At 40.3% G+C, this 13,002-nt stretch overlaps 1 protein-coding gene across 2 annotated transcripts in view; it reads right to left on the bottom strand.

Annotated features, from left to right (window-relative positions):
* cdh11 (cadherin 11, type 2, OB-cadherin (osteoblast)) overlaps positions 1 to 13,002 on the bottom strand; it is a 71,461-nt gene that overhangs the window by 43,395 nt on the left and 15,064 nt on the right. The window contains exon 2 of one of the 2 annotated variants that reach the window (XM_058650826.1): positions 11,014 to 11,114. The exons of the other annotated variant lie outside the window; for it this stretch is intronic. The gene's annotated coding sequence lies outside the window, so the exon portion shown is untranslated. The remainder of the gene's footprint in view (positions 1 to 11,013; positions 11,115 to 13,002) is intronic. 2 annotated transcript variants of the gene reach the window in all.

The following is a 13,002-nucleotide window of genomic DNA, read 5'->3' as shown; positions in this document are numbered from 1 at the left end:
CACACACACATATGTGGGTGTTTACCCAGAGAATGATGGTGTGGCTGGGGAAGACATATATTCTACGTGATAAGTTGACTGAGAGAGACAGAGAAATGAACAAGAGTCATTTAACTGACAGGCCATGAAGGGAAGGATGGATAAAGATCGAGGGAAGAGATAGATGAAAAAAACACAGAAGGAAGGGGGAGCGGGGGCAAGATAGGAAGTAAATATGCTTTTTACATATTCAGTTCTGCATGGTTGGGCTGCTTATGTATGCATCCGCATACTCAGTTATGTCTTGCCTCACTTGTCAATGATTTTCATTTAGATAGTTTGTTATTGTTTGACACACTCTTTTACTCATACTTAAAGCAGTTCAGCCGGCAGGTCACGCACAAATGAACACATAATGCTGCCTCAAAAATGTATCTCCACATAAAGGTGATCTGCTCCTTAACTTCTTCTGAGAATTAAACGAAAAATCAAGCCCACTTTACCTCTGACTTACTAATGTCTTGATATATAAATTGATCAGAACACAGACAAGTGTGATACAAACAGGAAGAAATACCTTTCTATCAATTGTGTTATTACAATGATATCATTTTCAGTTTATATATCATTTTGTAGGTTTGACTTGTACAGTCACTCATCTTCAGGTATTTAGCATTATACCCCAAATTACAGTCAAATTATTTGTTCCTCTAGATGTCCAGCTTTCCCTGTGGGAGAGAAACTCCATATATTTAATAACATCTAGTTATACAGTGAAGCAAAATTCCATCTTGATTTTGACTTAACACAGATGTTTAGTGTCTTTCCTCAATTTTGTTTCCATGAACTAGCCTCATGTGAGAAAGTATAACAGATCTGTGGTTATGGAGATGATCACTGGTTCGGGATCTCGGGGCTTGCCTCTTTATTTACCCAGCCCATCACAGCGCTTCATCTAAACACAGACTTTCATTGTCCTGCCCACTAATTAATGAGTCCAGTCAGAGTGCTGGATGCCTGCACACTCGGTCTGCCTCCTCAGAGGAAAACCACTGGCAAATCTAATGAATCACTGCATTCAAATGGTCTCATTTTAAAAGAGCAGAAAATATTGAAAACCAAAAAGAGACAAAAGAAATGTGAGGCTCGACATGACATGATAAATGCATTAGCACCAAATGACATTTCCATCACCATCTCATCGATCACCTTCGGGACATTTTAAATGGTGGACCATTCATGTGTGAGTGTGTGTGTGTGAGTGTGTGTGTGTGTTATTCAGAATATGACAGATTGAAATTCTCACTCTCTTTAGCACACACATGCACACTGAATAACAATTAGAAGATGGGAATGTCAGACATCTGACGTGCATGCACACACAAAAGAGGGTGAATTGCAGGCTATAACTTTATCTTTATTTTATGAATTTGTTATTTGTTTGTTGTTTATTAAACCATGAAGCTCCATTGAATCTTTGATGAATAAAATCTTGAGTTCATGAGTCATTAGTTACAATTTATATCTGTGTCCTAGAAACTATAGTTTCACAGTAGTTTGAAATATATACAGTATTTTACATTAAACTGTTATAAATTGCTAGCAGTTTACTTTGACTTTTCAGTTATGCCATTTTAGTATGTTTAATGTTTTACAGAAACTTCAGTGCAGTGATATTACTGTGATTCAGCAGTATTTTCCCATATACATATTTCCAGTTTCCAGTAATAGCTACATCTAAAGTAATTCCACAATAAAACACAAACATATGGTATTATATTAATTAACACAAACATGAATGATGTCACCTTGCCTTTACGGCGAGAGGACTCGGGTGAGGGACCCGGTCGGAGCAAGGGCCTTTCTGCATGGAGTTTGCATGTTCTCCCTGTGTGTGTGGGTTTACTGTGGGTTCTCTGGTTTCCTCCAACAGTCCAAATACATGCAGATTTGGGGGATTAGGCAAATTAGACACTCTAAATTGACCACAGGTGTGAGTGTTAGAGTGAATGGTGCTTTGTCTCTATGTGGCCCTGTAATGGACTCGCCTTTCACCCTATGTCAGCTGAGATTGGCACCAGTGCCCCCGTGACCCTCATGTGGAGGATAAAGTGGTAGAAGATAAGTGATGAATGATGTCATTTATTGTTAAAATCACAATTAAAGCTTGTGAAGCTCCTTCAAATAATTGACAGTGCTGCTGTTCTGATGAGGATACCTTTACATGAGTCCAACCAAACACTCCATCGCACTCATGCATCATGCCATCTGGTTACATGCATGAAAGTCCCTCACAGTCAAATGTTAAAAGGTTAAAGGTGACGCTCACACAAGATGAGCTGCAGAGGACAGCCCAACTGCACTTTGAGCCCAGTGCACCTGTTTGATAAATAACAGGAGCCTCTCTGGGTGCAGGAACCTCCAGAGTCTGAAACAAGGTACAAATGGCTCTGTAAATCTGGTTCTGACTCCCTGCTCCTCTCCCCCTCTCGCTTTTGGTCTGGTCTTTGGTATTCGGCGGCTGCTCTCTTGCAGCTCAGACTCTCTTATCTAAATCTCCATTCAGATAGAGAAAGAGACAGAGCTGGGGAGAGGGAGGGAGTCAGAGATCGATAATACAGGTCACTCTCCAATGACAGCTCTAAAAGGCATCTGGGGAGAGGAGTGGAAAGAAGAGAAAGAGGGGAGAGCTGTTTCAAAGCACTATATGGAATTCGGTTCTAAGCTAGTGCTGTGAAAAACATGCAAACTTAATAAGTAGCTTGAAAGTTACTGTAGGGTTTTTTTTAGGATCACAGCGTCTTAGCCATTTTTTTCCAATATCTGTTGAAAGCCTGTGGCAATGATAAATCAGCAGAAATATCCACCATGTGCTTGAGTAATGGAAAGCTAAGCTGAGCAACAGTGAGCTGTATTAGCTATTATCAGTGAAAGAGGGAATTTGTACCTTTAGTACCCTTTGTCATTTTGTTGCTACTTTTTTTTTTATCCACCATCAAAACAGTTTTGTTTTGATGATGGATTTTCATTTTAAGGCCAGGTATAAGATCTTATGACTCTTAAGCCCAGTTTTAGACTGTTAAGACTGTTTTACCACCACATATGACAGAGAGAAGATTTGTTTTGAAAGATTAAATAGCATCTTTTGTTTGTCCTTCAGAAGAGCACTTCCTGTATGCCATTCCTCAAAATGTTAGCCTGTCAGGGAGAATCAAAGTGGCCCACATTGATGATAAGATTTCCTTTCAGTGCATATTTTCGAATAGTTATAATATGGTGCACGAAAGACCTAAAAATGAATAGACGTATGGCTGTGATGGATTCCTGCCAGATTTGATTCCATTCCTGTTTAAAGTAGCAGTCTGAACAAAGAAGCCACACTAACGGTGTGACACTATTACCCTCACAAGATTATACGAATGATAAACCATCGCTAAAAAGTAATGAGCTGCTCTTCAAACACAGACGTACCTTCTGATCTCTTACAAAGTGTAATGGACCTGAAGTGTTTTCTATTCATATTGAACATACACAACCTTTTTCCCCTCACATGTCATCCGCTGTGCTTTAGTATGTGTTTGTGATTGTTTCAACATTTCCTGTATGCATTATATATACTATGTATAAGGGCATCAAATCATGCCAATATGCATACACATGCACTCAAAACTACAAACAAACGGAAACAAACACATGCACACTACCATTAAGAGTTATGTTCAATCCTAATCGGGAGCTGGAGTAGGAATTAAATAGACCCATTAACTATGAGGAGGATGTTTGTTTTATTATTCAGCCCCTCCCTGCAGCAGAACTGAGTTGAGAGGCGTTTATAGATGTTCATTTATCTCCCTCGATTACTCACAGTCTCTTCTCAACCTTTCCCTGTCTTCCTCTCTCCATCCTTACCATCACTTATTCCCAACTGCCTCCGTCTCTTTCCCCTCGCACAGTAAACTCCAGATAAAATTGAACTTGGCATGTTCTGAAACCGCTGTCAAACATGGTGCCGCAAATGCCAGTGTTTTCATTTTGACTCTAGATCTTTTCATCATAAAGTGTCACGATGTGCAACGTGAAGCATGTGGGGCCTGATTTCACTTTCCCGGGTCTTCAAAGATACATATTATTATCATTAATTTGAAAAAAAACAGCAATAGTTCACAAAAACTAAAGGAAGGTAGCTGTCTTGTTGGTGGTGAGGATGGACTAAAAAGTGATAAAAGAGGCTGTGGGGCAATCAAGAATCAAAAAAGACAACGTACTCCAGGGGTGTCAAACTCATTTTTGTTCAGGGGCCACATACAGCACAATTTGATCTCAAGGGAGCCGGACCAGTAAAAATAGTAAAATAATAGCATAATAACCTATGAACAACAAGAACTCCTTTGTTTTTTCTCCTTTGTTTTACATTTAATGAAGGATAATTTTACAAAACATGAAATTTCTTGAGAAATATAAGTGCAATTTCAACAATATCATGCCTAAATTTACTATTTACACAGCACAATGGATCTATAAAGGCACAAACATTTAGTCACGGGTATCTGGAGCATTTGACATTACGTTTAGATTAGTGTGAAATTTTAACAAATTCATCCTGTGGGCCGGATTGGACCCTCTGGCGGGCCGGTTCTAGCCCCCGGGCCGTATGTTTGACACCCCTGACGTACTCTGTTGCAATACAGTTAACCATGCTAACAAATCTACCTCATCAGACCCCTTTGCTGTTGCTTTTATTGGCTGCATGAGCATGTGGTCAATTGATCTACACCCCCAACACCACTATCCTTCTCAGGTCTGTTTTTCAACCAACTTGTTATATATTTAGCCATCCTTTGCCTCGTCTCTGTCTCTTCTGCCCCCCTCCACATCTCTCTCAACCTGATCTTTTCACTGTCCTATTCAAGGGTTGTAATGTAAAGTCAGCCTTGATATCTCCCTCTCGCTCTCCCCCCTACACTCTTCCTCTCTCTGGTAGAGCTATTGTCAGCCTTGCTGTCCAGGCAAATGAATGTTAAAAGCCTATTGAGTTTCTTTGCGCTAGCTGCAATAGCTTATATAGGTAATCCGATGTGCTGTGTGTGGCTGTGTGTATCTGTCCACAGTGTGTTAGTAGTTGCTTGTGTGTACTGTATGTAATGTGATGCACTCTTTTAATTTAGGAAAGGAGACAGAGTCAGCAGGTAAAGGTTGTGACCTCCACTAGAGGACACACATGCACTCTGTAATCTAACATGAAATTGATTTCAAAGGTTAAGTGGGAGAACACGTGAGGTTGTAGTTGATGGTGTGAAACTGCTGTATTATACATCTGTAAATTGTAAAGCAGGAGAAAAATGGAATTCTCCTTACTTACTTAATGTGAAAGTCTCTCAAATGACCCAAAATGACTTTAGCCAGGTTGATTTCTTTCTCTTTCTTCCCTTTGTATCTGTGATTTCAAATTAAATGTGGTCTGGAATTGGGTACAATTGGGCAGAAATCCAAGATACCAGTTCAAATATATTATACCTTTTGATGAAATTTACACTCTGGCCATTAAATCTGGACATGAGGACCATCCACAGGTCTTATTGTTTAAATGGACCTGTTTCACTGTGTCAAGGAATCACTGAGGAGTTGACTTGAGTTTTTAGACAAGTCATTTTTGAACCACAGGGTAAAACGATCCTCCTCTTGGCAGTAATGACTTGGAGAATCACTTGTAGAGAAGTGCACAGCAGCAGCAGTAGCTGGATCAATGAAGAGACTGCAGTTAGAAAATAGGGGTCACCATAATCAATTAGACCTAACTGCTGCTAGAATAGTCAAACAACATTCTTTTTTTTGACTGTCATTCTCTCTGCCTCTTCTGTCTCATTGTCTACTTGTTTTCTTTAACTTTTCTGTGTTTAATCCCACATTGACTCAGTAAATGATCTCCTTTCTTTTGATTTGCTATTGAATTATTCAAATTGCAGTTTGCAGTTGTATTGCTTCCAATTAGGAGACTTACTTGTTTTGCACCGTAAAACCTATAGACAGCAGCAGGGTGTTCATATTTGAACATTTCCACTGCCCCAGGCTGGACAAAGTAAACCCATTTACCTTCTGTGTCCCTTTTTTTTTTATATTCTGCCCTGCTTGTAAGTGGCTAATCTGATTTGGCTTACTTGTAAGGACAGACCAAGTCCTTACAGTCTGCCAGTCCTGATCTTGTTACAGATAACTGGGCATTGGTTATCGCCCAATACAGAGTACCTATCCAACACCGGTGGTAAAATTAGGGGTAGTGTGACCTTTACTGATACTGACAGCCTTTTTGTTTTCAGTTTCTTCTATGAAATGTTTGTGCTTCTTCAAAAACGAGCAGGTACATGTGTATAGAGTTATATCACACATCCACCGATATTATAATGTTTTTTTTTTTGCAATCACGCTGTGGCAAGCAGAGTCCAAACACCGGTCAAGTATCAATGATTTTCACTGAATGTTGGTTGTTATGATGTCTGTAAACATAAAGCAATCTTTGTCAAGCACCCCCACTCATCGTAGTGTCTTACAAATACACATGCACATACAAACACACACCCACAAGCGTCAACTATGGAAGTAAAAAGCCCCGACAGGAAACAATGGAGCTGTAGAAGCCCTGCAGCACGTGTGTATGTGTGTGTGTGTTCCAAACTGTTCATATGTGTAGGACTGTGTCTCAAAGTGTGTCTTCTTAGTGTTTGTGTGAAAGATAAGCGAGATGCATATATGGAGCTCTGAATGGTGGTTAGGAAAGATATTTGACCTATTTGCAAAGTTAGCAGTGTTTGTGAGTGTGTTTGACCGACATGTGATTAAACGTGCTCACACTCCCAAATGAGGCTGTAATTGGTTTTAATGTCTTACCATAATGGACTAATTAATTTACAGTTTCACAGTGCAGGTAGAAGTCTCACCCAGAGTACCTTTAATGAGAAAACAGCATAAACAATATTTCCATAGATAAATAACATTAAATAACATGTAAAGCCACAGACAGTGAAATAGGCAGCAACTGACAGCACACCCGTGACTGCAGAAGGTCATGTAAGACAAAAGAAGACAAAAACATAGTATTAAGAGCTCAGGAGTTAAGTAAAGAGGATTTCCTTTTATCTATCATCATTCAGATACATCATCTGGATAGACAGATAAATTGATGGAGATAAAGCGGGGATGGTTGCTTTTCTTGCACAGACTCAGTCGCTGATGAATAACCCCATCTGCGTGTCATTACCACTAGAGCTACTAGTGCTACACGCACATATACACAGCAGAATCTGTCACAGATCCCCTCTAAACAGCCTCAGGGGATGCAGGGAGGGAGCGGGAGAGGAAGATAAAGAGGAGAGAGAGCAGAAATGCTGGGTGTGTCCTGGGCTGCAGATAAGCACAGCGACGAGGAAACAGAAATCAGGACATAACGCACTAGGATGGTAAACACCTGTTTGCCCAGCTTTTCAGGCAAACCACCTATTTTTAGTCTGCCATTAAACCAAATCCCAAAGGCTCTTTGTGCTTGTGTTACCAAGTTGTGACGCTGGTGTGGCGACAGTCAGAATAATTTGTAAAGGCATCAGTCTCTGAGACACTCTGGTGGTGTTACTGGGGGGTTAACGGTGGTCTCTTGGATCCCTGATGGCTTGTATGGATCTATAGCCTTTCAAAATGAAGCCCACCCCACAGTCCATTGATGTTAAGTGTTGGGGGTCGATTACAGACATGACCAGAGGTCAAACCAATCTAACTGAAGTTCAAAGTGGGTTCCCTGTATGACATTTTCAAGGTACACACTAAAATTAAGACTTTAAGGTCTTTGTCTTAGTCTTGCTAAAGCAGATGACGTCGGTGAATGAGATCCTGAGATGTTTTACAATCAGGATATGTTTTGCAGTTTTTGTGTGTGTACCTGATATAAAAGATCAGGCAACCAAAACTACATTCATCAGTCCCTCCAGTGTTTGCAGCCAAAAATGCTTGATTTTCCTTCAGCTTTGCAAAAATTACAAAAACAGTTGTGATTTCTTTCAAAGATTTTTTTTCCAACTGGAAATCATGGGCTAACAACAGGCCTTTCCTGTCTGAGCAGAATCTGCAACTTTGCTACACCGGTTTCTGTTCCATGATGTCATGGATATCTTAAAATAAAAATTAGGATGGTCTGACTGAGCCTCTGTATCAGAGAGCGGTAGACTGTGGGTGTGTGTGTGAGACAGCAGAATCTCTCAGAGGAGGAAAAGCTGCACTTCATGTCCATATTTACATTACATTCCTTTTTTTATCATCACTGCTCTGTGACCATCACAAAAGTGGATTAGTGTCTCTGATTCACTGCTCACTCTCAAGCTGTTTTCAGTATCCAGCTCTTCTGACCACTGCTGCTGCCTGCTCTCTCTCGTTTGTGTGTACTGTATTGTATAGAAAAGAACAGACCGTCGTATCCACCACATCCACCACAAAATTAATCTAGCATATTTGTTTACACAGTTATATTAATGTATTCCTTTCTTTTGAGATAATAAATAATGAAATCTCATGAAAAAAATGGTATGACATATGCTTAGAAAGCGGCAGAGAAAAAGGGAAACAGTGGTACAGATACAACACACTCTTCTTCAAGGTCATGATATATTGACAGCCACACTTTAATGTCACTTAAATCTCCACCTCTGCTGCTCATACACACACGTGTGTGTGTATATATATATATATATATATATATATAAACGTGATAGTGATTTTCTTGTCGAAAAAACATGACATGATATTTTTGCCCCATCGCTCACCCCACGCTGATGCATTTTCCTGACACAGACACTTCCACACAAAGATAAAGGGAGAGGCATCATTACCTGTGTGCACAAGTGTGTCTGATGACATCCATATGCAATATAAAATCCCATTATTGTCTCCCTTCTGTTATCTATGTCTACATAAAATGTTAATTTTTATGTTTATATGAAATGGCTCATAGGAAACCAGTAAATGTGGGAGAGTGCCAATGTTTTGTCAGTTCTCCGTTTTGTTGATTCCATTGATTGAGATCAAATCTCCGACACAGCATAAGAAATTAAAGAACACCGTGTTCAGCTTTAAAGTAAATATAGTGAGGTATCTACTTTCATGCAGTTTTTGTCAATGACTTCAAGCGAAGCAGGGCAGGGCTCATGCACTTCTGTATCATGTCTGTAAAATAAAGACTAAGTGGAACCAACAGGGCAACTCCTTTCAAATCAGCATCGGTGTGTATTGTGATACACCAGGATGAGTCCTCTTGTGTAACCACACACTAGGTAAACAGGCACATAACACAGAATTAAAATAGGCACGAAAGACCATGTATATTAAGACACACATTTGCGTGCGTCCTAACACATCAGGGAGCAGCCTTCTGAAAATGGTTGAATGGCAGAGGAAGCAGGGTGAGCTGCAACAGGACTATTCAACAGGAACAAGCAACTGACATAAAAAACACCGTGAAAAGACTAACCATTTACATCACACTCAGCTCGTTTGTCTACTGCTTACTGTGTGTGTGTGTGTGTGTGTGTGGCATTTCCTAACCTCCTACTGTGTCTCCCTGCGGGCCGGCACTCACGCCATTAAAATATGTGTCCCCTTTTACTGCAGTCAACTGTAGTGTTATGTAAATGTGTGACATTACACAGCCTCTCTCTCCCACACAACTCTTTATTACTTCACTGATTTACTATTGTCTCTGACATCCACTAATATGTAATTGTGAGACTTTTTTTTTTTTTTTACCAACTGTTCCCATAACGATGGCCCTGCCCACCCCTGGACCACCCAGACCCCACTGTCACTTTGACTAAATGAACTTTCTGTTGCCAAAAAACTAAACCAAGCACTACACAAACAAACACTAGCATACACAGTTAGTTAAGTGGTAGTGAGAAGACCGCGTAAAGCATCTTTTGTATGTGGACAACTTCATACAGTAAGTAGAACTCGGTTAGCAGAGAGAGTACATACAGACATGTTTTTGTTTGCAGCACAGACAGTGAGGCGGCTCGCGCTGTCACCTCTCAGCAAGAGGCTCTGTTTTCAAACCTGTCTATGCGGAATTAACATGTTCTCTCTGTGTCTGTGTGGCTCTCTTTTGGGAATTGGCTTCCACCACCTGTCCACTGACATGGTTTACGGATGTGACTGCTTGACAGTTGAAGGTCCATATGATGTAAATGTCAAATGTTGTCATCTCATGGTCATGGAAGTGTAAAATATTTAAAGACACACATGTAACAGATCCCAGTTCCAGGAAATCTGCTGCAATTCTTGGTTCATCAAAGAGACAAAGACAATATAGCAATACAACATCAGATAATCAGAACAAGAAGGGAAAAAAGAGATCACATCTAAAGTTCACCGGTCGACCTGTAGGCATGAAATGCAAAAGTAAGCCTGGTTCGGTGCGTGATTACTCATTTCTCCTCTTGCTTTATTCTTTTTAACCACAAGTCTGTCAATCACTTGCAAGTCACCTGCATCATCGCATCATCTCATCATGATTAGGACTCCAGATGTTGTGCAGTGTGACACACAGAGAACCTGCAACTATGGAAATGATGTAGCATCTGTGCAGCTATTTGTAGTTTCTGTCTTTAAGTAAAGCCTGAAGTACTTTAATGTCAGATGGTTTATTTGTTTGTTACTGCAGAGCAACACTTTGACCACGGCACTGGCACGGAGATAAAATGGAATAAAATTTGGTTTTCTGCCCTAACAGGCAGACGCTTGATAAATAGCTGGCGACATAAACTGACAAGTGTCACACACAGAATCCTGAGTCTAAAAGTGATTCAATAGAGGTAAGACACTGATAATTCAGAAAGCAAAGTAGCTGAGCATGAAATTGAAAGGGCGTAGAAAGGAAAATAGTAGGAAAGGAAAAAAAGCAAGAAAATCTGTGAAATACGAGGAACAGTGGTGGGAAATAAATACAGCCTTTGCTTAGCATGCACCACCAATAAAGAATGCCAGAAATACACTCAAACTTACTGCTTTTTGCCAAAACCACACATAAGCTCATGCACACTGAAGGGGGCCCCAGCCATGGAAAACGCATCAAATTAGGAGCCGGAGAAGGCCAATGTACACATCTGCAGAGAGAGAGAGGGAGAGACGGAGAGAGGGGATAGTGAGTGTGTGATTGCTGCCAGACCAGGTTTTAAGACTTTTCTTTTGCACATGCATGCGTTCCTTCTGCACCAAGTTTCCACTTCTTGTTCTCCTTTTCCTCATTTATTTCTATTCTTTGCCTTCTAGTCCTGTTTCCTTCCTCATCTTGTCTCCATCTGTGTCTCTATTCCCCTTAGTTGTATCTGTATCCAGAGAATAGCGAGCTCTGCTAAGTGCTGACTTCTACTGAACTATTTTGGTGCGTAATTTTATGTGAATATAGTCTAATCTGTCTTTGGAGTTTCCCAGAGGTGGAAACAACCTTTCCAATCCATTATTTCCTGTATTTGCTTTTTTTTTCCTTGTTGGCTAAAAGCTGCCTCATCAAGAGCTAATAAAGTGTTTCAGGCCCCCTCTTGTATTTCCCCACCTATACTCGGCCTAATATGCTCTCTTACCTTGCAGCTAAAAAGCTTTTCTACTTCACTGCTTTGCTCTCATTTCTCTCCCGTGGCTCAGGCACCCATATCTTTCTCCTGAATGTTGCTGAATGTTTATTTGTTCATTAAGAGGTTTTTTTTATATATTTTACTATTGCTGTAGGAGTGTAAGTTGCATGTACTACGTATATACACGTGCACACATACATGCTGTAGACACAAGTTTGTTTTGCAGAAGAGTATAACCCATCAAGTAGATAGAAATGCTGAAAGTGAATCCTCCTTTTACTGGAGTGTTTACAGTACAAGACACCTGTGTTGATACCAAGATAGGAAGGCAGGTAGAAATGCTTTGGTTGTATTGATAGGTTGTGAGTCTAAGTGTGCACACATGTGTGCCAGTGACCTAAATTATACAGCTGCCTGTCTGTCTGCTTATCTTTCGGCTGTCTGTCTCTGTGTCTGTTGTCCGTCCGGTTGTGTCTGTGCCTTCAGGCTTCCATCTCGTATTGTCCTGGACGGATAAAGAGATTTGGCTGCACGGAAAATGGGCCTACAAAATCACTTACACACACTCACGCACGCACACAAAGATGAATGCGCGACGATGCACACAATCAGATGGTTCTTTGCATGAAAGGGTCATTGTGGCAGCGCAGCTACAAATCCTGGCAGCACTCAGCACTTGACAGCTAAAACACACATATACACACACTACACAAAATTCCTGTTGTACAAAATGCTCCTTGTCTTAAAAACGGCGAGCGAGCCTGACCCATCCAAACGCACGCACACACACAAATAAAGGTGGATTACCCTCATTTACAAATCTATGGCTTTGTGACTGACCTATTAGCCAAACTTGTGGGAGCCAAATGAATTATTCAGTGCCTCCTTAAGGGTTAACACAGGCAGAAAATATGCTTGTTAAGATCTAAACGACCAGACAGAATACACTTTAAAGAGGAAAAGGGAGACAAAATAGGACAGAGTAAAGGGAGGGAGCGACAGAGTGTGTGTGTTAGAAGTTTGAGAGAACATATAATTGTGGATCAGAGTAAAAATACTTAAGGAGACTGTGCAGTGTTTGGTGCTCAAATCAAATACGGCCAAAGATTCAAATAATGAGGTTAAATATATGTAAAAATAATTCTTGTCTATAATTCTTGCACTTACTGGAGGTCCCTCCACTTTTTTTCTACATGAGAAATGAGCTGACGGCAGCTTATCATTTTGCTGGAAGCACATGTTACAGACATTTTTGGCACAATTTTTAAACATATAACTACAAACAGGGAAATATAAATTTTATACACTGACTGTGATTGGAGCCCTAACCCTAAAACAGAGTTGTTATGCTTAAGTCTCTGTTGTTGCCCGTTCTCGCCCGAGTCTTGAATATGTAAAAAAATAATAAAGTTGAGAAGTT

The sequence above is a fragment of the Solea solea genome, chromosome 15 (assembly GCF_958295425.1).
Source record: "Solea solea chromosome 15, fSolSol10.1, whole genome shotgun sequence".
Taxonomy (NCBI): Eukaryota; Metazoa; Chordata; class Actinopteri; order Pleuronectiformes; family Soleidae; genus Solea; species Solea solea.
Note: the sequence above shows the minus strand (reverse complement) of the source record. Positions and strands in the feature narration are given on the sequence as shown.